Genomic DNA, 7,759 nt, shown 5'->3' on the forward strand with positions numbered 1-7,759 from the left:
TGTATTTTTACATGCAGTTTCCTCTGCCTGGAATGTCCTTCCCATTTGGAATGTCCCTGGCATTTGGCTGCAATTTCTAGTCCTCCTTCAGATCTCAAGTTAGAAGTCACACCTTGAAAATATTTAGTAGACATACCCTCCCTTTAGGAGGTTTTCCAATAAGGCCTCACTCATACTACCCTACTCATATCCCTACAAAAAGACTTAAACAACATAAGGAAATAAACTTTAATTACATTTCTTTCTCTTGTCCTTAAGATTGTGAGTTCCTTGAAAGAAGAATCTGTGTCTTGTTCATCATTGTTTTTCTTACCTATAACAGAAAGTCTGGCACCAAGTAGGCAAGTCTTTGATAAATATTTCTGGATTGATTAAGTTGTATTTATTCATTAAATGTATGTCAATTTCCTTTGTTTTTGCTACTATCCTAGGATTGCATGTTACTCTCACAAAGCTGATCTAAGAAAGCAAAATGTTAACATTTTATGGCAGGCAATTTTTGCCTTGCTAGCTCGTGATGAGTTACTGACTGCTTGTTAGAAATGTCACTGCCCTGTTCTTGTTAGGCTTACAGTTGACATATCGAAAAATTTCTTCAATGTATATAAAAGCCCCACAAAGATATTCATTGTAGCATTGTTTATAATTGGGAATTGTTTGGATAGTCAAACAAGCTGTGTTACATCCAAACTACGAAACACTATGCAACAATTAGGAAGAACAAGGTAGATCTATATCTTATAAAATAAACTGATAGTCTACTGTAAAAAAAAAAAGCAAAGGACTAAAAGATACTTTCAGCACAATATCATATTTAAAAAATTACAGTTTATTTTCTATGGTCACCATAGAGGTATAGTTATAATAGAGGTATATGGACATATGGAAAATAATCCGGAGAACTCATATAAAACTCATGTATGTGATCAGTGGCTACATCTGGAAAGGTAGAGAGGGAACCAAGAATAAGGCTTGGAGGTCAAAAGGGACTTCTTTGAAATGTGTTTTCTTTTTTTAATCAATAATATTTTAGTTTTTAATAACGAGTTCTTAGTCATAAAATTCATCTTAAACGTGTTGACATTTGAAAGATGAAAAACATATAACCTATGAACAATTATGTAAAAATAAACTGTCCATGTATCAATTTATATAGCGGTAGAATGCTGAAAATGAAAATTTGGCCGATAGTAAACCTCTCTAAATTAAAACATTTTCTTTCATAATAAATAAAAGAGAAGGAATTAGCTATGTTCTATTAGCTCATGCTTGTGTGGATAGTAAGATGAAATAAAAATGACTCCACAAGACAGAAATATAAAAACAGCCACTGATTTAGAACCTGTTGACATGAAGGCCACCCCTGGCTCCACCACATTGTGACCATATGAACTAGATGAGTCATAAACTCCAGAGTATCTATTATGCTAATCTATAATGTGAAGGTGGAAACCAGAGTAGTGATTCTCAAACCTACAAGTCATGATCCTCTTGTGGGAACACACACAAAAATATTATATTGAAGAATATGCTGCTACATGCTGCCTCTCAATAAATTACTGTTGAGACAAGTGGTAATATGTAGCACATTCATTTGTTTATGTGTTTTAAAGCTTTCTCTTCCAGCAGACTGATTTAAATGAAGGCAGAGAACTTGTTTTAGTCAATGCTGTATCCCTCACATTTTTCATACTACGTAGCACATGATAGATACTCAGTAAATTGTTTTTAATGAATAAATGGCAAAAAAAATCATAAAAGAAAATTTGTAAGGTGATTAATTCTGTTTATTAGACTGTCTCCTCATACATGTAGATAACACCACCATTATTTGATCATAGAAAATCTACAGTTGTTCCAACTTCTAGAATGTAATTAAGAACTCTAGTTACGATAATCTTTAAGGATCATCCTCCTCTAAGATAATATGTCTATACAACTTTTACTGTCCTCCTTTCACTGAAAATCCTCTCTGTCGTATCTTCTGAAAAAAACAGTTTCTCATCCAGATGAATTACAGTGAAAAAGGAAAATCATTCATCTGAACATTAAAATCCCTTACCATCACAACCCTGAATTCTTTAGAATAATTCTCATTTATTTGGGTAATTTTCTATTACATTAAACCTGTATACTTGTTATTCTCATAAAGTGGATGTACAATTCTACCTGGTAGAGCATGAACTCTGGAACCAGATTGCTTGAGTTTGAATCCTAAGATTATCAGGTATAAGCTCTATAACCTCAGACAAGCAACTTAATATTTCTATATCTCAGGTTCCTGATCTCCAAATAAGTACAATAAAAATACGTATCTCAAATCATTAATTTAAAGTTTAAATCTGTTACTATATGTAAAAAGCTAAGAATATTGTCTGGCTGGTAATAGCTGAGACATGGACCCATAGTAACTGCTATGCAAATACTCTTTGAAATAAAAACAAAACAAAACAAAACAAATATGCCAATCTTTTTACCAGATTGCCTGACTAGTCAATCTTAACAAAGTTGGCTAAGATTAGGCCAAAATCATCCAGAAAAATGTCCTCAATTATAAACAGCAGGGAAGTCTTTTTTATTTTTCTTTTTACTGAATATGACTTTAGTTGCCATTTTTTTTTTAAATTTTACTTTAAGTTCTGGGGTACATGTACAGATCTTGCAGGATTGTTACATAGGTATACACATGCCATGGTGGTTTGCTGCCTCCATCCTCTTCATCACCTACATTAGGTATTTGTCCTAATGTTATCCCTCCCCAATCTCCCCACACCCTGCTATCCCTCCCTAGCTTTCCACCCCCCAACAGACTCCAATGTGTGATGTTCCCTCCATGTGGCCATGGGTTCTCATTCTTCAAGACCCACTTATAAATGAGAACATGCAGTGTTTGTTTTTCTGTTCCACAATGGTTGAACTAATTTATACTCCCAACAACAGTGTAAAAGAATTCCTATTTCTCCACATCCTCTCCAGCATCTGTTGTCTCCAGATTTTTTAATGATTGTCATTCTAACTGGCGTGAGATGTTATCTCAATGTGGTTTTGATTTGCATTTCTCTAATGACCAGTGATGATGAGCATCTTTTCATGTTTGTTGGCTACATAAATGTCTTCTTCTGAAAAGTGTCTGTTCAGATGACATGACTGTATATTTAGAAGACCCCATCGTCTCAGCCCAAAATCTCCTTAAACTGATAAGCAACTTCAGCAAAGTCTCAGGATACAAAATCAATGTGCAGAAATCACAAGCATTCCTATACACCAATAACAGACTTAAAGAGAACCAAATCAAGAATGAACTGCCATTCACAATTGTTAGAAAGAGAATAAAATACCTAGTAATACAACTAACAAAGGATATAAAGGACCTCTTCAAGGAGAACTACAAACCACTGCCCAAAGAAATAAGAGAGGACACAAACAGATGGAAAAACATTCCATGCTCATGGTTAGGAAAAATCAACATTGTGAAAATGGCCATACTGCCCAAAGTAATTTACAGATTCAATGCTATCCCTATCAAGCTACCAACGACCTTCTTCAAAGAACTGGGAAAAACCACCTTAAATTTCATATGGAACCACAGAGAGCCCACATAGCCAAGACAATCCTAAGCAAAAAAAAAAAACAAAGCCAGAGGCATCACACTGCCAGACTTCAAACAATACTACAAGGCAACAGTAATCAAAACAGCATGGTACTGGTACCAAAACAGAGACATAGACCAATGGAACAGAACAGAGGCCTCGGAAGCAACACCACACATCTACAACCATCTGATCTTGGACAAACCTGACAAAAACAAGCAATGGGGAAAGGACTCTGCGTTTAATAAATGGTGTTGGGAAAACTGGCTAGCAATGTGCAGAAAGCAGAAACTGGACCCCTTCCTGTCACCTTACACTAAAATTAACTCCAGATGGATTAAAGATTTAAACATAAAACCTAACACTATAAAAACTCTAGAAGAAAATGTAGGCAAAACCATCCAGGACGTAGTCATTAGGCAAGGACTTCATGACTAAAACACCAAAAGCAATGACAACAAAAGCCACAATAGACAAATTAAATCTAATTAAATTTCAGAGCTTCTGTACAGTAAAAGAAACAATCATTAGAGATTCATATGTTTGCTGGCCTCATGTATGTCTTCTTTTGAAAAGTGTCTATTCATATCCTTTGTCCACTTTTTGATGGAGTTGTTTGTTTTTTTCTTGTATATTTGTTTTAGTTCTTTGTAGATTCTGGATATTAGCCCTTTCCTTTGTCCACTTTTTGATGGAGTTGTTTGTTTTTTTCTTGTATATTTGTTTTAGTTCTTTGTAGATTCTGGATATTAGCCCTTTGTCAGATGGGTAGCTTGCAAAAATTTTTTCCCATTCTTTTGGTTGCTAGTTCACTCTGATGATTGTTTCTTTTGCTGTGCAGAAGCTCTGGAGTTTAATTAGGTCCCATTCATCTATTTTGGCTTTTGTTGCCATTGCTTTTGGTGTTGTAGTCATGAAGTCCTTGCCTACGCCTGTGTCCTGAATGGTATTGCCTAGGTTTTCTTCTAGGCTTTTTATGGTGTTAGGTCTTATGTTTAAATCTTTAACCCATCTGTAGTTAATTTTTGTACAAGGTGTAAGGAAGGGGTCCAGTTTCTGCTTTCTGCATATGGTTAGCCAGTTTTCCCAACACCATTTATTGAACAGGGAATCCTTTCCCCATTGCTTGTTTTTGTTAGGTTTGTCAAAGATCAGATGGTTGTAAGTGTGTGGCATTACTTCTGAGACCTCTGTTCTGTTCCACTGGTCTATGTCTCTGTTTTGGTACCAGTATCATGCAAAAAGCAGGGAAATCTTAGAAAGAACAATTGAAAGACACAAAGCAAACAACACAGGAAAAGTAGTGATATATGTGTCTGGAGAAAAATTAGAACCAAGTGTTCCTGAGAAAGATGATCAGACATTTCATATGTATAAAAGATTCCATCCAGTCTGGGTGCAGTGGCTCATGCCTGTAATCCAAGCACTTTGGGAGACTGAGGTGGGTGGATCATGAGGTCAGGAGCTTGAGACTATCCTGGCCAACACAGTGAAACCCCATCTCTAGTAACAATACAAAAATTAGCCAGGTGTGGTGGTGCATGCCTGTAGTCCCAGCTATTTGGGAGGCTGAGGCAAGAGAATCACTTGAACCCAGGAGGAGGAGTTTGCAGTAAGCTGAGATTGTGCCACTGCACTCCAGCCTGGCAATGGATCGAGACTTTGTCTCAAAACAAAAAAAACTCCAATTATAAATCTGGAAGACAAGGCAAATGGTAGAGTACCTGACCCTGATAAATACTCATTAAAATTTTGCTTAATTTATTCTAAACAAATTTAATTAATTATTCAGTTAACTGGTAAATAAAATAGTTGTTTGACTATAAGCCAGTCACTTGACATCTCTAGGTTTCTGTTTCCTCAACTGTAAAATCAGGGAAATTATCTAGATTAGCATTATCTAGATTAGCATTAATTGCATTTAACTAAAGACTGGGTTCTTAGAGTTGTTAATCAGCCCTTGAAAACAAAACCATGGCTGAATAATTTTAAGGAAAACCCACATGCTATCTTTCCCTTGCATTTACAAACAAACTGGTATAGCAGACATTTTAAGATGTTTCATTGTAAGAAAATATTATTTATCCGACAATTTCCCAAACTTAATTGACCACTGACTCTTTTCCTTTGGTTTCTAGCCAATTGGTATTTTAAAGATTAGTACTATTCTAAACAAAAATTGGAAATAATACTACTCAATGTTTGGTGTGTGGATCAGTATCAGTCTTCAAATTATTTACCAGTCTATAACAGAATAACTATAAAAACTAACAGCAGGCATTTAACAATTTTTATAGCAATTTGACATAGTAATTTTATGTTTATTTAGTCTAATAATGAAAATCAGAGATTGTTTTTATATGTTTTGCCTTCATTGCTTTTTTTCCTTGTATATTAATTTTTGTTAGATTTTACTTAGTCTCTTATACATTGAAATTTTTTTGAATGTTCACAGCAGCTTATTCATAACAGCAAATAGCAAAAATTTTTTTAAATGGGTTCTTTACCACAGATAGTTTCAGAACACCAATGCCATTTCCAAAAAGATTCACATTATAAATTCCACTAATTCCATGTGGAAGTCCATAAAGATGAAGCTTTCTGTATTCTACTGCAAACTTTTATCAGAATCTTTAGAATCATAGGGAATCTACATTTCCACAGCTCCCAAGTAATTCTGACCATATTTTGAGAAGTAATGCCTTTCACTGTGAGCAACCAGATGGAAGAAGCTGTATTTTTATTTATCTTTGTTCCATCAGTAATGAACCCACAGTAAATAAATACATTCATAGCATATGTAAATGTGAAAACTCAGGTAACAATATGGAGTCTCTGAGTTCTATGTTCATGGATAGTTTAGAGTTAACCAAAACTGGAAACAAATTACTACACTAAAAAAACAAATCCTATACATCACTTGTCAGGGAAAAAAATGTAATTCTCCAGACAATTCCACTTACAGCCTACTTCATGTGTCAGTTATCTTGAAGTGGGTGGGAATTTTCAGCATGATCCTGCAAAACTGTCAATCATGTCTCTTCTTATCCAAGCATAGCACCATAACAGAAGTTGATTTATTAAACAGCTCTTTAATACTATAATTTAATATGAAAACACACTCTCAGTCCATGTCATAGACAACATTATATTCACCAGGTGGACACAAATAATTTGAACACTTTGTTAAAATATACTTTTACTACTCCTTGTACAGTAAGGCATCAATCAATTTAATATTACTGTGGAATTTTTGTACATGTTTTCATGTTCATACCTACAGAAAGCTAAATGTTTAAAGTCCAGCTTGACATGTTTTTCATATTTTCACTCTGTTACTAAGTCAAAATATGTGCATGAGAGATGAATACCTCAGGATATTGTGTGTCTGTTTGCTGAAATGACCCTAAACTCTGAACCTAAAGAGTGGTCCTCCACTTGGACCACACTTTGGAATTGTCTGAAGTATTGAAAAATATAGTGCTTGCTTCAGCAGCACATGTACTAAAATTGGAACTATACAGAGAAGATTAGCATGGCTCCTGTGCAAAGATGACATGCAAAGTTATGAAGCATTCAATATTTTTGAGAAAAAGGAATACTTTTACACTGTTGGTGGGGATGAAAATTAGTTCAACCATTGTGTAAGACAGTGTGGCAATTCCTCAAAAATCTAGAAGCAAAAATACAATTTGACCCAGCAATCCCATTACTAGGTATATAGCCAAAGGAACAGAAATCATTGTATTATAAAGATACATGCACATGTATGTTCATTGCAGCACTATTCACAGTAGCCAAGACATGGAATCAACCCAAATGCCAATCAGTGATAGAATGAATAAAGAAAATGTGGTACATACACACCATGGAATACTATGCAGCCATTAAAAGCAACAAGATCATGTTCTTTGCAGGGACATGGATGAAGCAAGAAACTGTTATCCTCAGCAAACTAATACAGGAATAGAAAACCAAACACTGCATGTTCTCACTTATAAGTGGGAGGTGAACAATGAGAACACATAGAACAACACACACTGGGATCTTTGAAGGTAGTGGGGGAAAGGAGAGTATCAGGATGAATAGCTAATGGATGTTGGGCTGGATACATAGGTGATGGGTTAATTTGTGCAGCAAACCACCATGGCACTCATTTACCTATGTAA

General features: G+C 35.0%; 1 non-coding gene across 1 annotated transcript; it reads left to right on the plus strand.

Annotated features, from left to right (window-relative positions):
• The first annotated feature begins 7,070 nt into the window (after positions 1-7,070).
• On the plus strand, positions 7,071-7,177 carry LOC135274346 (U6 spliceosomal RNA). Its single transcript, XR_010342191.1, has one exon. It is a non-coding gene; the product is annotated as a U6 spliceosomal RNA (small nuclear RNA).
• Positions 7,178-7,759: the final 582 nt, after the last annotated feature.

The sequence above is a fragment of the Aotus nancymaae genome, unplaced genomic scaffold (assembly GCF_030222135.1).
Source record: "Aotus nancymaae isolate 86718 unplaced genomic scaffold, 86718_ANA_hifiasm-v0.15.2.pri h1tg000011l, whole genome shotgun sequence".
Classification (NCBI taxonomy): Eukaryota; Metazoa; Chordata; class Mammalia; order Primates; family Aotidae; genus Aotus; species Aotus nancymaae.